The sequence below is a fragment of the Myotis myotis genome, unplaced genomic scaffold (assembly GCF_014108235.1).
Source record: "Myotis myotis isolate mMyoMyo1 unplaced genomic scaffold, mMyoMyo1.p scaffold_m19_p_2, whole genome shotgun sequence".
Taxonomy (NCBI): domain Eukaryota; kingdom Metazoa; phylum Chordata; class Mammalia; order Chiroptera; family Vespertilionidae; genus Myotis; species Myotis myotis.
The window spans coordinates 171,332,223-171,346,516 of NW_023416324.1; positions in this window are offsets into that span (position 1 = coordinate 171,332,223).

Sequence of the window (14,294 nt, forward strand, 5' to 3'; positions counted from 1 at the left end):
CATATGTAATGCTATTATGTGCTTCAACATGCTAGAGGAGTGCTGATTTTTGACCATTTAAGTAAATATATGGAGCATAGAGTTTTTTAATACCCAGAAGGTTGTACTTTTTACTTCCCATTTAGTTCATTTGTCTTCCTCCTAAATTTGATTCACTGACATCTAACCATAATAAACCTTAGATTATATATTTTTTTCTTCTCTGACACAATCACAGGCTTCAGCAATCCTGAATAACTTTGTATTTAATTTAATGGGAGAGCTTGAACAAGGTGTCCTCTGTTCTGGGCCTTAGTTTCTCCATCTGAAAATGAGCATGCTAATAGAATTGATTCCTCAGATTTATAAGGATTTACTGAGGCCATGTATCTAACGTTCTTACTATGTTCGATAAGTGGTGTTTATTTTTTCTCACATGTGCCGTGCATTATAGCTTCTCTTTCTTTGTCATTGTGATTTCTTGTTATTCCCATAAGTTCAAATGTAACCCCACTTTCAATATGTATTTTATGTGATTCTTGCTCCATAAAATTCTATCTTTATGTCTTCACTTCGGATGTTTCCCTTCTCTCAGTATTTAATCTCCACCTCTTCCATGGTGCTTACTTGTCACTTGCTACTGTTTATAATTGCATGTATATATGTAAAAGAGTATTTGTGAACTTCCAGTGAATAGGAAGATGTCTTGCCCATTCAGTATCACATAAGTGTCTTACACATAGTAGGATCTCAGTGTTCTTTAAAGAATGAATGAATGATTCATAAGCTTGCAGTCCCAAGGGAAACAAATCTCTATTTACTAGGCAGCAACAATTCTTAATGCTTTAGTTGGCACAGGAGAATGGCATTAGTGCTATTTTATGTGATACTGGTGTGACACCAGACAGAACAGCCCATGGTTATGATTTTATTAACCACTGAAACATGTGATTATCATGCTCATTTTGGAAGCTTCAATCAGTCTAGTTTTCTTACCTTACAAATTTTTCTGACAGGTCTTGCTTAACTGTCCACCAAGCAGGATCAATTTTTAGCCCTACAGCAAACTATTCTCACTATAAAGATATTTCTGTTTTATGGTGACATGAAATATACCTTTAATTCTGAATATCAGGCATGGGAAAGGACTCAGACATCATCTCATCCTCACTGTTCATTTTACCAGAGACTGACATAGGGAGAGATGAAGTTATCTGCACAAGACACCTAGTAAATTGATGCAAAGTCTAGACAAACCTAAGTTCCCTTCTTCTACCCCAGGGTTGTTTTTATTATTTTACCATTTGCTCCACCTGAAATTTGCCCTTCTAGATAATTGATGTATTTCATTTGTCTGATGTGAATACTAATTTTGTCCTTGGAACTTCACCTTCAACTAAACAAATGGTCTGCATCTGAGGGAGAATAAGACAATTGATACAAAATATATGGTTATAGAAAGACATTAGAAGAAAAAAAAAAACAGTGAAAATATTGATTGAAGAAAAGTAACTCAAGAGGGACAGTCTTTACTAAATTAGACCCAAGAAACAAAGAATGATTCTGTCTTGGAGGGAAAGGGGCTGTCCAAGCAAGCAGGTGGACTCCCATACTAAGGAGATGAAGTTGTTCCTGGGTAGTGGTCTTCAGAGAAGTCATGATTCACACCCACAGGATCAAGGATACCTCAATGACCACCTTCAGTTCTTGAGTGAGAGCGAGTGCCTTAATTCCAGGTGTTCAATTTCTCATTACCTAGCATGTCCTCAGGGTCAAGGACTTGCTGGATACTAGAAACAAAGTTTGTATGATAAAGTCTCTGCTTTCAGGGAACTAGGTCTAATAGGTAAGATTCATTAAAAAGGACCAAATGTTATAATGGGAGGTTGTACAGAATCTTTTTTTCCCCTCAGAATTATTCTCCTTATTAGTTTTTAAATGATGGTTTAGAAGTCTAAGTAATTTTATTTTGGATGGAATAAATAAGTTATATGAATAAGTATAATGACATAGTATATAGTTCTACAACATAATCTAGGCTGGAAATCAGAGGGGTTAAGCAACTTGCCCAAGATGTCACCACCTGCTGAGTGGTGGAGTTGGAACCAGGTCATCTGCTTTTCAATCCAGTGCTCTCCTCCCTGTATCTTAGGGAGGAAAGATGAGTTCATTATACCTTGCTGAGTAAATTAAGAGCATATCAGCTCCAGAGTATAACTTAGCTCCTCTGTATATCATACAAATGATTATTAATACTCTTCTATTGTCAGAGAAGAAATGGCTTTAGGCTCTGAGATTGGGATTTAATTTTGAAACTTCATTAGGGGCACTATTGCCAAGGAACTGTTTATAATCTTTCTTTTTGCATACCCAATAACATTGTTTTAGTTTTGCTAAATGAATGAATAAACAAACAAATAAATGAATAAAGTTAATCATTTCAGATTTTAAGCTCTCCTTTTCCCACTCAATCCCATCCACACAGGTTTTATTACAAGCTAGCCTATAGGCATTTTTAGCTTGAAGCAATTACAAATCTATTGGCCTTGTAGGAATATCCTGAGAAAAGTTGGCCTGTGGCTGAGATTTAGAGACCTGAGAATTTTCACTGAAATGTACAAATGAGGTCAACTTTTATTAAGTAGGCTTTTATGCCACTGATGTTGATGTACCTCTTAGGGTCTCCGATAAATGTTCTAGGTCACATTAAGTAGTCATCTTATTCCTATTAGCTTCACATGTCTCTGGAATATGGTCAATTAAAATGATGAAATTGTTATCCAGATATTCAATGATTCCATTAAAATAAACAGTATTTCAAAGAAATGCAGGCTTTTAAACTAGAGTTCAAACAGTGAAGAAGGATAATTCATTCCAAGTTAATTGCTGTTTAATTCTACCTTTCCTGTATATAAATATATAAAAGTACATTTTCAGTTCCCATGCTGCTTTAAGGTCAGATGGCACACTTTATGAAGAAAACATTAAACTACCCTAGAATTGCTACCTCAGCATTACAATGTATTTGACTATCAAATGCACATTATGAGAGTCAAGATTTAAATATTTTAACTAGAAATACCTCTTTCTTCCTTATTGTTCTATCTGCCTTTGCCCACTCACTACCCAAACAGAAGGATGGGAGGCAATGGTTTGACTAGACTTTTCACCAAACTCTTCTTCATCATTTTCATTTGATGTCATACATGGGTTAGCATGATGTACTCAAGGGTAAGACCACTTGAGTTCTAGAACCTTCACCAAGTCTTCTGGAACTTCCTGGTTCTCATGCTCTTTCTCTCAGGTGATTTATCAAAACTTTTTTATGAGTCATCTATTTGTCATTACGCTGGGCAGATGTCTGATGCTGTTGCTGCTGTTCTCCTTTTTTTCTCCTCCAGTTTTCTGCTCAGTTCTTCTTTTCCTGTACCTTTTCCCTCTTTGACAGCAGCATGCTGAATTGCTTCTGGTAAAACCCCCCTCTGTGCCATCTCAGCCATGTGATAGGAATGAGACTACCTCCACTTCCAGTCCAGGATTAATACTGGAATGGAGTAAGCCATTCAGAATATCCCATTCCCTGAGTATAGGGACTGGTTCATGGCTGGGCACATGGCAAATTACAATAAACCTTAGGAACTTGGGGGCACTGCTGGGACATCTTTTTCTTGGCGATTGTGGATGAGAAGTATGGGAGGTTTTGCTAACCATGTTGAGACTGTGAGTGCAGTCTGAAGACCTGTGCTGCAGAGGGCAGATGGAGACACATAAGGAAGCTGGGGCTTTGGTGGCCTCAATGAAGTACAATATTAAGCTTGTCCCAAACAACAACAGCAAAAAGATTTTTACCTCTGTACTTTTCATGTGTATAGTCCAATAAATTCTCTGTATTTTTAAAAAGTAGATAGATTTTTCTTTAACCTAATGCTTTCTTATACACATGCTTAGTGCTACCATGTATTCTTAATAGTATGTGCATATGTGTGCGTATGCACACATGTATGATCGTATGGTTATGCCTTTGTTTATATATCTGTAGCTATTTATATATTTATGTTTATTCTAATTTTCCCAGTAAAATAAAATTTCTTAGAGGAAAAGAACTAGACTTTACAAAACTTTATATCTTTTTGAAACTCCATTATATAACAAGCCTATACTAGATTCTTTACAAATACTGTTGATAATAAAGAAAATGAGAAATGCTTACATTTGTTTATACTTTCTAGTTTATTAAAGTGTCCTAGAGCTGTTACCTCATTGGATCTTTATACATTTTAAAATTCATAAACTAGGCATCAGGCAAGAATTTATACTTCACATTTTACAAATGTAAAAAGTGACGTGCAAGGTATTTAAGTAACTTGACCAAAGCCACAGGTAGCTTACATGGCAGCACTTAAAATTAAGATAAGCTCTTCTGAAGAATTAAATAAAGCTGCCTGTCCTTTTCAGTTTTAGGAACACCACAATCAATTAAACAATGCTGAATATCTCTGTGGGTCAAGCCCCTTTGCTCTCTGCTTTCCCTCTGCTGGTTGTCATGTAAGCACACTCACCTCATATCTGGTGACTATGCCCCACCACTTCGGCTCTAATAGTTCAGGATCGCATCATACCCCCTGAGTCCAAGAAGTCCATTCAGGCAACAATTCTCACTGTCATTCCTGGCTTACAAAGAAGAGGCTGTGTGAGCTCCTCAGAGCTCTTTGTGGGGCTTGCCATTCATAGCCTCCACAGAGAGAGTGTTTCTGGGTCTTCTCAGGGGAACATAGGTAAGAGGTGTGAGTAGGTATTACATGATGAAACCACTGCAGTATTCTGATCCACTGTCCTAGTTTTTGTCTACTTTCTTAACTTTGGGCTTCCCTACGAACTCCTCCTTAAATCCTCTGACTTGAGAATGACATCCTACCAAAGACAAGACACTGTTGACCATACCTTGAGGCCTTCCCTGAAGAATGTCTACCTTCTTAGGTAACATTTATTTGCTTTTCTAAAATTGTCAAATTATTACCATGAATGCATTATTTATGTTGCATGCTATTGAGTAGTTATACTGAAGACAGTGTATGTTTGTGACTGTGTGTATGGGTTTTGTTTTTTTAATGACAACCTCTTTCAATTTACAAATATTTATTGATAGCCTATTTGCTTGGTGGGTGCTACAAAGATTAATTAGTTAAAATCTCTGTCCTTAGGCAGCTTAAATTGTAGATGAATGTTCACTAGTAAGTACTATAATATGACATTGGTTTTTAAAGTGTGGCCCCCCACCAACAACATTAGAAAAACCTGGTAACTTGTTAGAAATGCAAATTCTTGGGCCCACCCCCAGACCTACTGAATCAGTAATTTGGGAAAGGGATCTAAAAATCTGTGTTTTAAAAATCCCTCCAGGAGATATCTAAATGGAGTTCACTGAAGTTTATTCCTAACAATGGGTATAATTCACAGGAAATCTAACTCTTTTCTCAAAGGTGGTTCCACACCTCACACTAAAGATGCAAGATAGCAGAGGAATAGATGGAAGTTACATTCACCTCCTCCCAGGACCAAACTGGAATTATAACTAAATTATAGAATAATCGTCTTGAATAACCAACTGAAGACTTGCTGAAGAGAAGTCTATAACCAATGATTTACAGAGGAAGCCACATTGAGATTGGCAAGAAAGGCAGAGACATGAAACTAGACCACCTTCTTACACCATACACAAGAATAAACTGAAAGTAGATTAAAGACTTAAATGTTAGACTTGAAACCATAAAAATCCTAGAAGAAAACATAGGCACTCAAATCTTGGACATTTCTTGTAGCAATATATTTTCTGATATATCTCCTCAGGCAAGGGAAACAGAAGAAAAAATAAACAAATGAGGCTAAATCAAACTAAAAGGTTTCTTGTAGAGCAAAGGAAACCATCAACAAAATGAAGAGATGACCCATTGAATAGGAGAGCACATCCCCTGATATATCTGATAAGGGGTTAATATCCAAAATGTATAAAGAACTTACAAAATTCACCACCAAAAACAATCCATTTAAAAAATGGGCAAAAGACCTGAACAGACACTTCTCCAAAGAGGATATGCAGGTGGCCAATAGACAAGTGAAAAGAGGCTCGACCCCACTAATCATCAGAGAAATGCAAATTAAAATCACAATGCGATATCACCTCACACCATCAATAAGTCAACAAGTGTTGGTGAGGATGTGGAGAAAAGGGAACCTTTGTGCACTGTTGGTGGGAATGCGGATTGGTGTAACCACTATTGAAAACAGTATAGAGTAAGGAACTGCCTGATTCCCAGTGATTCCACTTCTGGGAATTTATCCAAAGAAACCCAAAGCACTAATTGTAAAGAATATATGTCTATGTTCATTACAGTGTTATTTACAACTAGAGACCCAGTGCATGAATTTGTGCATGGGTGGGGTCCGGCCAGCCACCCCGATGGGGGCCCATTGGGCCAGGCTGGTGGGGGGAAGGGGCCGTGGGTGGTTGGCCAGCGGCCCCGCCCCCATCAGGATGTTGGGGGCCTATTGGAGGCGAGGTTGGTGGGGGGAGGGGGTGGCAATCAGAGCCCGGATCAGGCTGGTTAGCTGTTGCAGTGCACATCATAGCCACTGGTCGTTCTGGTCATTCTGGTCGTTCTGCCTTTTCGGTCACTGGGCTTTTATATATATAGATAGCCAAGATATACACAGCCCAAGGAACCATCAGTAGATGAGGGGATAAAAAAGCTGTGGTACATTTACACAATGGAATACTACTTGGCCTTAGAAAAAGAAGTAAATCGGACCCCTTGAGACAGCATGGATAGACCTGGAGAACATTATGCTGAGTGAAATAAACCAGTCAGAGAAAGACAAATACCATATGATTTCACTCATATGTGGAATCTAATGAGCAAAATGAACTAACAAGCAAAAGAGACTGATTTATAGTTAGAGAACAGGCTGACAGCTGCAGAGGAAGGAGGTGTAAGTCTGGGTGGGTGGGATGGTGGAGGAGGGATTTAGTTAAAGAGAAAAAAAAGAGAAAAGACACATGGACACAGTAAGGAAGAGAGGTGGTGGAGGAGGATACAAAGGGGATAAATGGTTATGGATGGAGACTTGACTTGGGATGATGGACACCTTAAACAATGTATAGATGTTGTATTGTAGAATTGTGCATCTGCAACCTGTATAATTTTATTAATCAGTGTCACCCCATTAATTAATTAAAATAAAAAATAAAAAACCCTCCAGGAGATTCTGATCGACCTAAATTTTGAAACCACTATTCTAAGATAATAAGGAAAAATATGAGGCTTAGGTATAATGGGAAATTAACAATGGTTAAGATGATATTTATTTTTAAAATGTTTATATTTCATTCCATAAAGTTTATCAAATAAATAAACAAGGTTGAAGTCTCTTTATCTCCTCCTCAGGTATGTTCTTACTCCTCTCTTCCCTTTTAAGGGAGAACACTAGCAATAATTCAGTGTGCATCCTTCCTCTTTATAGTCTTATATTTTTACTGATATGTATGCAATCATAAATAATATGTCATATTGCTTTTTGTTTTAATAATCTTTATAAATAGTAGCTTATATTATATTTTTGAAATATCTCCATTTATATTTTCAGTCATTTTAGTTTTATACAAATGCATCACAATTAATTATGCATTTCCCTATTTATAAATATTTGGGTAAAGGAGAGTGAAGCTATTGATGTTTTCAGATCTTTCTTAGCACTATAAGACCACATGATCTCTTTTTACCAAAGAAAATAGTTAAAAATAAAAGTAATTCTGCTAGGCTTGGCTGGGTAGCTCAGTTGATTAGAGCTTTGTCCCAATACACCAAGGTTGTGGATTTGATCCCCAGTCAGGGCACATACAAGAATCAACCAATGAATGCATAAACAAGTGGCACAACAAAATTATTCTGCTAGTCTTATAGTCCCTTTTATTTAGCCATGGGAATTCTATGTTTCCAGATAACTTTTGCATTAAAAGTTGCTACATTCAAAAATCTTTATATATAACCAAGTCCATTTACTTATTGCCTCTCTGTTCTTATTCATTCCATCAAGATTTGGCCTCACTAAAATTGCTTCTTTGGAAATTTTCTATAAAGAGAATACTCTGAATCTTCGCAGGTAATATTTCTAAGCTCCCTTGGTTCCAGTTGGCATAAATTTCCATCACGTAGTTCTGAGGGAAACAGAGTGTTAAGCAAATCAAACACTAGCTTAAAAAGCTGAAATGTGCAATTGCATTCTCAATCTGGAAGGAGATAAATTAAGACTGATCTGGGGGTTAAATAGTAAAAGCTTTATCTGCCTCAAGGATCTAGTCACAGAGAAAATCAATTATTTATTGGGGCTAGGCCATGACTCATTACAGCCCTAGACCTTTAACCTGCTATGGGCCTCTTTAGGAATCTGATAAATTTAAATCTAGTGCATTTTGTAATTCAGCCCTGACCATTCTTCAAGTGTTCACCAATGTCCTTCTGATCCTGGCCAGAGACATGCCCCAGAGCCATGTTGTTGGGATCTAGCTGAAAGAATCATAGCATTTCTTGGCTATGTGCTAACCCAATATTCAGTACTTAAACTTGCTTGACTATCTAGAAGTTATGAAAACTTTTCTTAAATTCCAAAAATGATAGAGGACTCATTGCCTCTTGAGGTACTTTAGGGCTAGACAGAATTATCTAATCATCCTTTCAAATTCAGCCCTGCAACTATTTGCAGAAAGCTCCCAAGCTTTGGCCCCCTCACTGCACCCAGGTGCTCTCTTCTCTCCTGTAGCCATTCCCAGTTCTTTCCATTTTTTTTATGTGACACATATTCTGATGCTTTCACCCATTTCTGTAAGGGTGACCTGTGTCTATTTTTCTTAGAGTAAGAAAGCATTCTAAAGGTCTAGGAAAGAAGCATTTTATTTGCAGGAAAAGTGTCACATTCAATATTACATGTAGGGTTAAAACTTAATTATCCTGATTTTCTTATCAGTGCTCACTGAGCCATCTTTCCAAAGACACTTATAGGTATTAGTCAGACACACATTAATTGTAGAACTTAAAAAAATTTGGTGCTTGGGGAGGTAGTTTTGGGGAAGCTGTGTTGTTAACTTCTACCAAACTAAAATATAATGAGTAGAGTTGGGTAAGTGAGTTCCGTAATTCTAACCAAACTTAATTTTAAACATAGCTCAATGTCACACAATCCTCAAGGACTGGTGAATAACATCCCATTTGTATATCCTATCTAATAAAAGAGAAACATGGTAATTAGTGTCACTCCGCTACCCTTCCCATTGGCTAATCAGCGCGATATACAAATTAACTGCCAGCCAAGATGGTGGTTAACTGCCAACAAAGATGGCAGCTAATTTGCATACTGCAGGCAGGATGGGACAGTGCCATTCTGCCTGCCCCGCCGCCATCCGGGCCTGCTATCTGTGACCTGGATGGCGGGCGACCCCTATGCGACCCGACCTAGGGCTGGCGGGTGTGACCCTGGTTGTCTGCCAGCTGTCACGCTCCCAACCGGCCCTCCCGCCAGGAGATCTGGGCTGGCGGGGTGACTGCTGCCGGTCAGCCATCAGTCACGCCTCCCGATGGGAGATCTGGACTGGTGGGGCAACTGCTGGCAACCGCCAGCAGTTGCCCCGCCAGTCCAGATCTCCCGCAGCAGTCGCCCCTCCAGCCCGGATCTCCCGTGGGAGATCCGGCACTGGTGGGGCGACTGCTGCCTGTCAGCCAACAGTCATTCCCCCAACCAGCCCTTCCGCCGGGAGATCCGGGCTGGCGGGGAGACTGCGACCACCAGCAGTCTCCCCGCCAGCCTGGATCTCCTGCAACAGTTGCCCCGCCAGACCGGATCTCCTGCAGCAGTCGCCTCACCAGCCTGGATCTCCCACGGGAGATCTGGCCCTGCTGGGGCCACCGCTGCCTGTCAGTCACCAGTCACGCCCCCAACCAGCCCTTAATGTGGTATACAGGGAGATATTAGAATAAGTTTAATCACTTTATCAGTCATTATTTGCATCAGTGTTGTTTTTACATCATGAGTTTTTTGTTATATCATTTTATTATTGTTTATTTATTAATAAAATTATGTATTATTTTCATATACATTGTATGTACTCATTTCCTTTTATCTCTCACACTTTTATTGTAGAGAAAGGGCAAATAGCAACATTAAAATATTTCCTCTAATTAATTCCCTTTCAATGTGCACGAATTGCGTGCACCGGGCCACTAGTATTTAATAAAAAGGAATACAACTGCCCTAACTGGTTTGGCTCAGTGGATAGAGAATCAGACTGCAGACTGAAGGGTCCCAGGTTCGATTCCGGTCAAGGGCATGTACCATTGGGGGATGTGCAGGAGGCAGCTGATTGATGTTTCTCTCTCATCGATGTTTCTATCCCTCTCCCTTCCTCTCTGTAAAAAATCAATAATATATATATATATTTTTTAAAAAAGAAATACAACTGAGTGCTGAGGCACCAGGTGCTGTAGATACAGTACTCACATACTTAGACTTGACCTTGAGGGATCCAGTGTATAAAGAAAGACTGACATGGAAGTAAGAAGTTCTACAGGTGAGGTATAAAACAATTGCTACAGGACTGCAGCCAAGATAAAGGACTTTCTTATTCAGGGAAGCTGAACTTTTAACAAATGATGGAGAGCAGAGACATGTGAAAGCTATTCCAAGTTGGGAGGATACATGACAAAAATACAGAGGTGGGAAATGCAGTGTATGTTTTGAGAATGATTAATCAGTTCCAAGGTGTATTACTTTAATCTAAATTTTTCCTTGGACCTCAAAGAACAACTTGGACTGTTGCGTGTTCCCTTTTTTAGGGTGGTAATACAAGGAGATAGATCTTTCCCTGACATGGATGGAGGATGAATGAGTTATCTTTTGTGATGAAATGTAAGCATTTTTAATTTCTTTCAGAAACTAAAAAGCAGTTACAGAAGTCAGAACAGAAAGGATTTTGCTATACCCAGAACAAAAACAAAAAGTTGAAGTAGGTTGTCAAAATGTGTTTGTTTGTTTTTAATTCAATCTTAAAGTGACTGCAAATAAAAGACAGAGAGCCATTGGGAGGCTGATCTGTTAGCATGTAGCTTTTATCTCTCTCTAAATTGCTATCTATTTTATTACCTTTTTTCCCTCTTGTGTTTGTCTTAATTTTTATGAAAATTTGATCACTTCATAAAATCCATGATGAATTTAAAATTTAGAACAGAGCATTAATCAATTTCAGGACTGAGAAGATGACCAATTAAATTAGCTAGTGATTAGCTAGAGTGTAAGGCTTTTGTTTTATACATGAGGAATATAACTTTCTTTAAAAATTTTCATTTAATTGTTGTGTAGACCTTAATAGTTTATAGACCACTTTTTACAAGTATCAATTCACTCATTTAACATACATGCACTGAGTGTCCACTATGTGTGAGGCTTTTCCCTAGTGCTGGAGAAGCAAACATGAAAACTGCATAGTCCCTACCCTTAAGGAGCTCATGTCTCATGGGAAAAACTGTCTTATAAACGAGTGTGATAACAAATACAGTGGCAGTACCCAGGCAGGAGTAAACAGTATGTCGATGGGAGTGGGGATATTGAGGACTTGCAGAGGAGACCATGCTTGAGCTGGAACCTGAAAATGAGAAGAAATTCATAAGATGACACAGTTGGAAGATGATTTAGTCAGAAGAGAAGCAGATGTTAAACTCCTAAGCAGGAGACACACTGATAAGTGATTTAGACACATTTGGTGGCAAGTAAAGGAAACTTATTTCATACTTGCTTAAACAGTTTTTATGAGAATGAATTATTAGGAACCAAGGACATCCCACGGACCCCAAGGGCAGGGTACTGCCAAGCCGCATGGCAGGGTTGAACAAGAATTAAAAAGAAACCCACTGAACCACGGATATCTAAGTTGTAGCTCTCAGTCTAAATCTTTGCTAGAGAACAGCTGCTTGGCCATTTGGGTCCAGAATCTACTCCAGTCTTAACAATATAACCAGAGTGGTAAGATCATGTGGTATAAACATGATTTCCAGGGTGTTCCACCATGAGTAAAAGCTTCAAAGAAGTGGGCTTGAAGTCTGCAGAGATAAACCAGAGGTGTCTGCTCTAAGCAGATCTAATAAGACCTGTAAAAAGAATAAAGAACTTTGGTAGTGTCAAAACATGGTGTGGGGGTGGTGATGCTGGTGTGTTTGTGCATGTGTGCTAATGGAGATGGGGAGATAGATGTGATTGGAGAGTCAGCATGGCTAATACTGTGAAGGAGCTTTAATCAGTTTTTGGGTTTTGTTTGTTTGTTGTTTTTATAGAGGATGATGGACTTTTAAACATTCTATGGATAAAATGATTAGAATTGTGTGTTGGTGTAAAAGATGAATCAAAAAGAGATAACTGAAAGAGAAGATAAATTAGAGGTATTGATAGTCCAGGTAAGAGACAAAAAAAAGTCAGTAGAAAAAAACACACCAGAATATTGTGGCCTATTCAATGTGGCTCGGAATTTAGGGAAAACTAACATGATTCTCTCTTTTTTTGATGTAAAGAATAGCAAGGGTGTCATTCACCAAGAGAAGCAACCAGGAAGAGAAGGCTTAGGGGAAGTATGATTGGCATGTGGCCTGGGCTGAGTGAAGAAGCTGAGGACCACCCATGGGGAAATGGTGAATAAGAAGATGAATGTTCCTGTGGGAATGAGGTCTCATCTAGAGATGAGATTTGGGAATCATAATTCATGGATGGAAATTGAAGTTGAGGGATGACATTACCAGGAAAAGTGTTCGAAGTCAGCAGACAAGTGGAGCCCATTTTAGGTGGGTGAAAGATATGGGCCTCAGAGAGGAAGCTGAAAGAAATGGCCACTGAGGTGAGAAATACAGAAAAGAAGGGTGTCCTGGAAGCCAAGAATAAAGAATTTCCAAAGATGAGGAAGTTGTTTATCACCCTCCTGATCCATAGGCCAGTTAGATATTATTTTCACTTCATGGGGAGGATACTGAAATGTAGAGACTTAAATTACTCATTCAAGTTCATAGGGCTGCCCAACTGGTGTTGCTCAGTGGTTGAGTTTTCAACCTATGAACCAGGAGGTCCCAAATCAATTCCCAGTCAGGTCACATGCCTGGATTTTGAGCTTGATCCCCAATAGGAGGTGCTCAGGAGGCAACCTGTCAATGATTCTCTCTCATTATTGATGTTTCTACCTCTTTCTCCTTCTCCCTTCCTCTCTGAAACCAATAAAAACATGTAAAAATATTTTTTAAAAATGTTATTATGGCTGGTTAGTGTCAAAGGCAAGACTATAATTGAGGATTTTGAACTTTCAATCCTGAGCTCTTTCAACTACAGAACACCACAACTGTGCCTTGGCAGAGAAATTCTGGAGCAGCCACCAAGCTCTCATGCAGAGGAGAGCCGGAGCTGAAGAAAGGTCCTGCAAGGGCTGCTGCACTGCGGCCTTCAGCAGTCAGCTCAGAGCCTGCAAGTGGTACCATGGAATCAGCACTGGCCGCTCAGGTGGGCACTAGCCCAGAGGCCAGCTCAGCCTTTCACTGGGCCTGTGACCTTAGCCAGGCTGGGCCTCAGTTTCCTCCCTAGTAAAAACTGGTAAGATGCTAAAATATATACTTTCCAACCTCTAATTTTATGATGCTTTTTTGTGTTACGGCTTATTGGGTGTTTCCTCATTATGGAAGGAACTTGTCCTCATAAACTTGAGACTATATTTCTAAGCACAAGGGCAAGAGGGTGATGAGAGGCATGAGGAAGAACTGGATACCTTTATCTTTATAGACACAGATAATTCAGAATTTTACCAGCTTCTATAAAACCACAGGTGAATATGATGGGGAGGCAGAAGAGTTGGGAGAAGAGACAGGGACTGGTAGAGTGTGAAGATTGAAAACAAATCAACTACAGTGACAACAGTAAAAAGAAAAAAACACACGAAGCCACCCTAATTAAAAATAGCCGAAGCCCTAGAGATGCATTAAAAAGCAATCACATTGGATCGTTCAAATTAAGAACAACAAAGAAATCGTTCTACAAACTCACTCCATATTCTGAGTACATTTAAAAATAAAATGATAATAGAAGAAAGCTTTTCCTTTTGCAAATTCTCCCCTTGTTGCAGAAAGAAAAAACCAGAAAAGTTTCACATAATTTTCCTCTAGTCTTTGGGTGCTGGAATAAAAGGAGAATGAAATTAAATTCACTTTAAATGTCCTCCTTCTGGGCTGTGAGGCTGCTGGCATCAT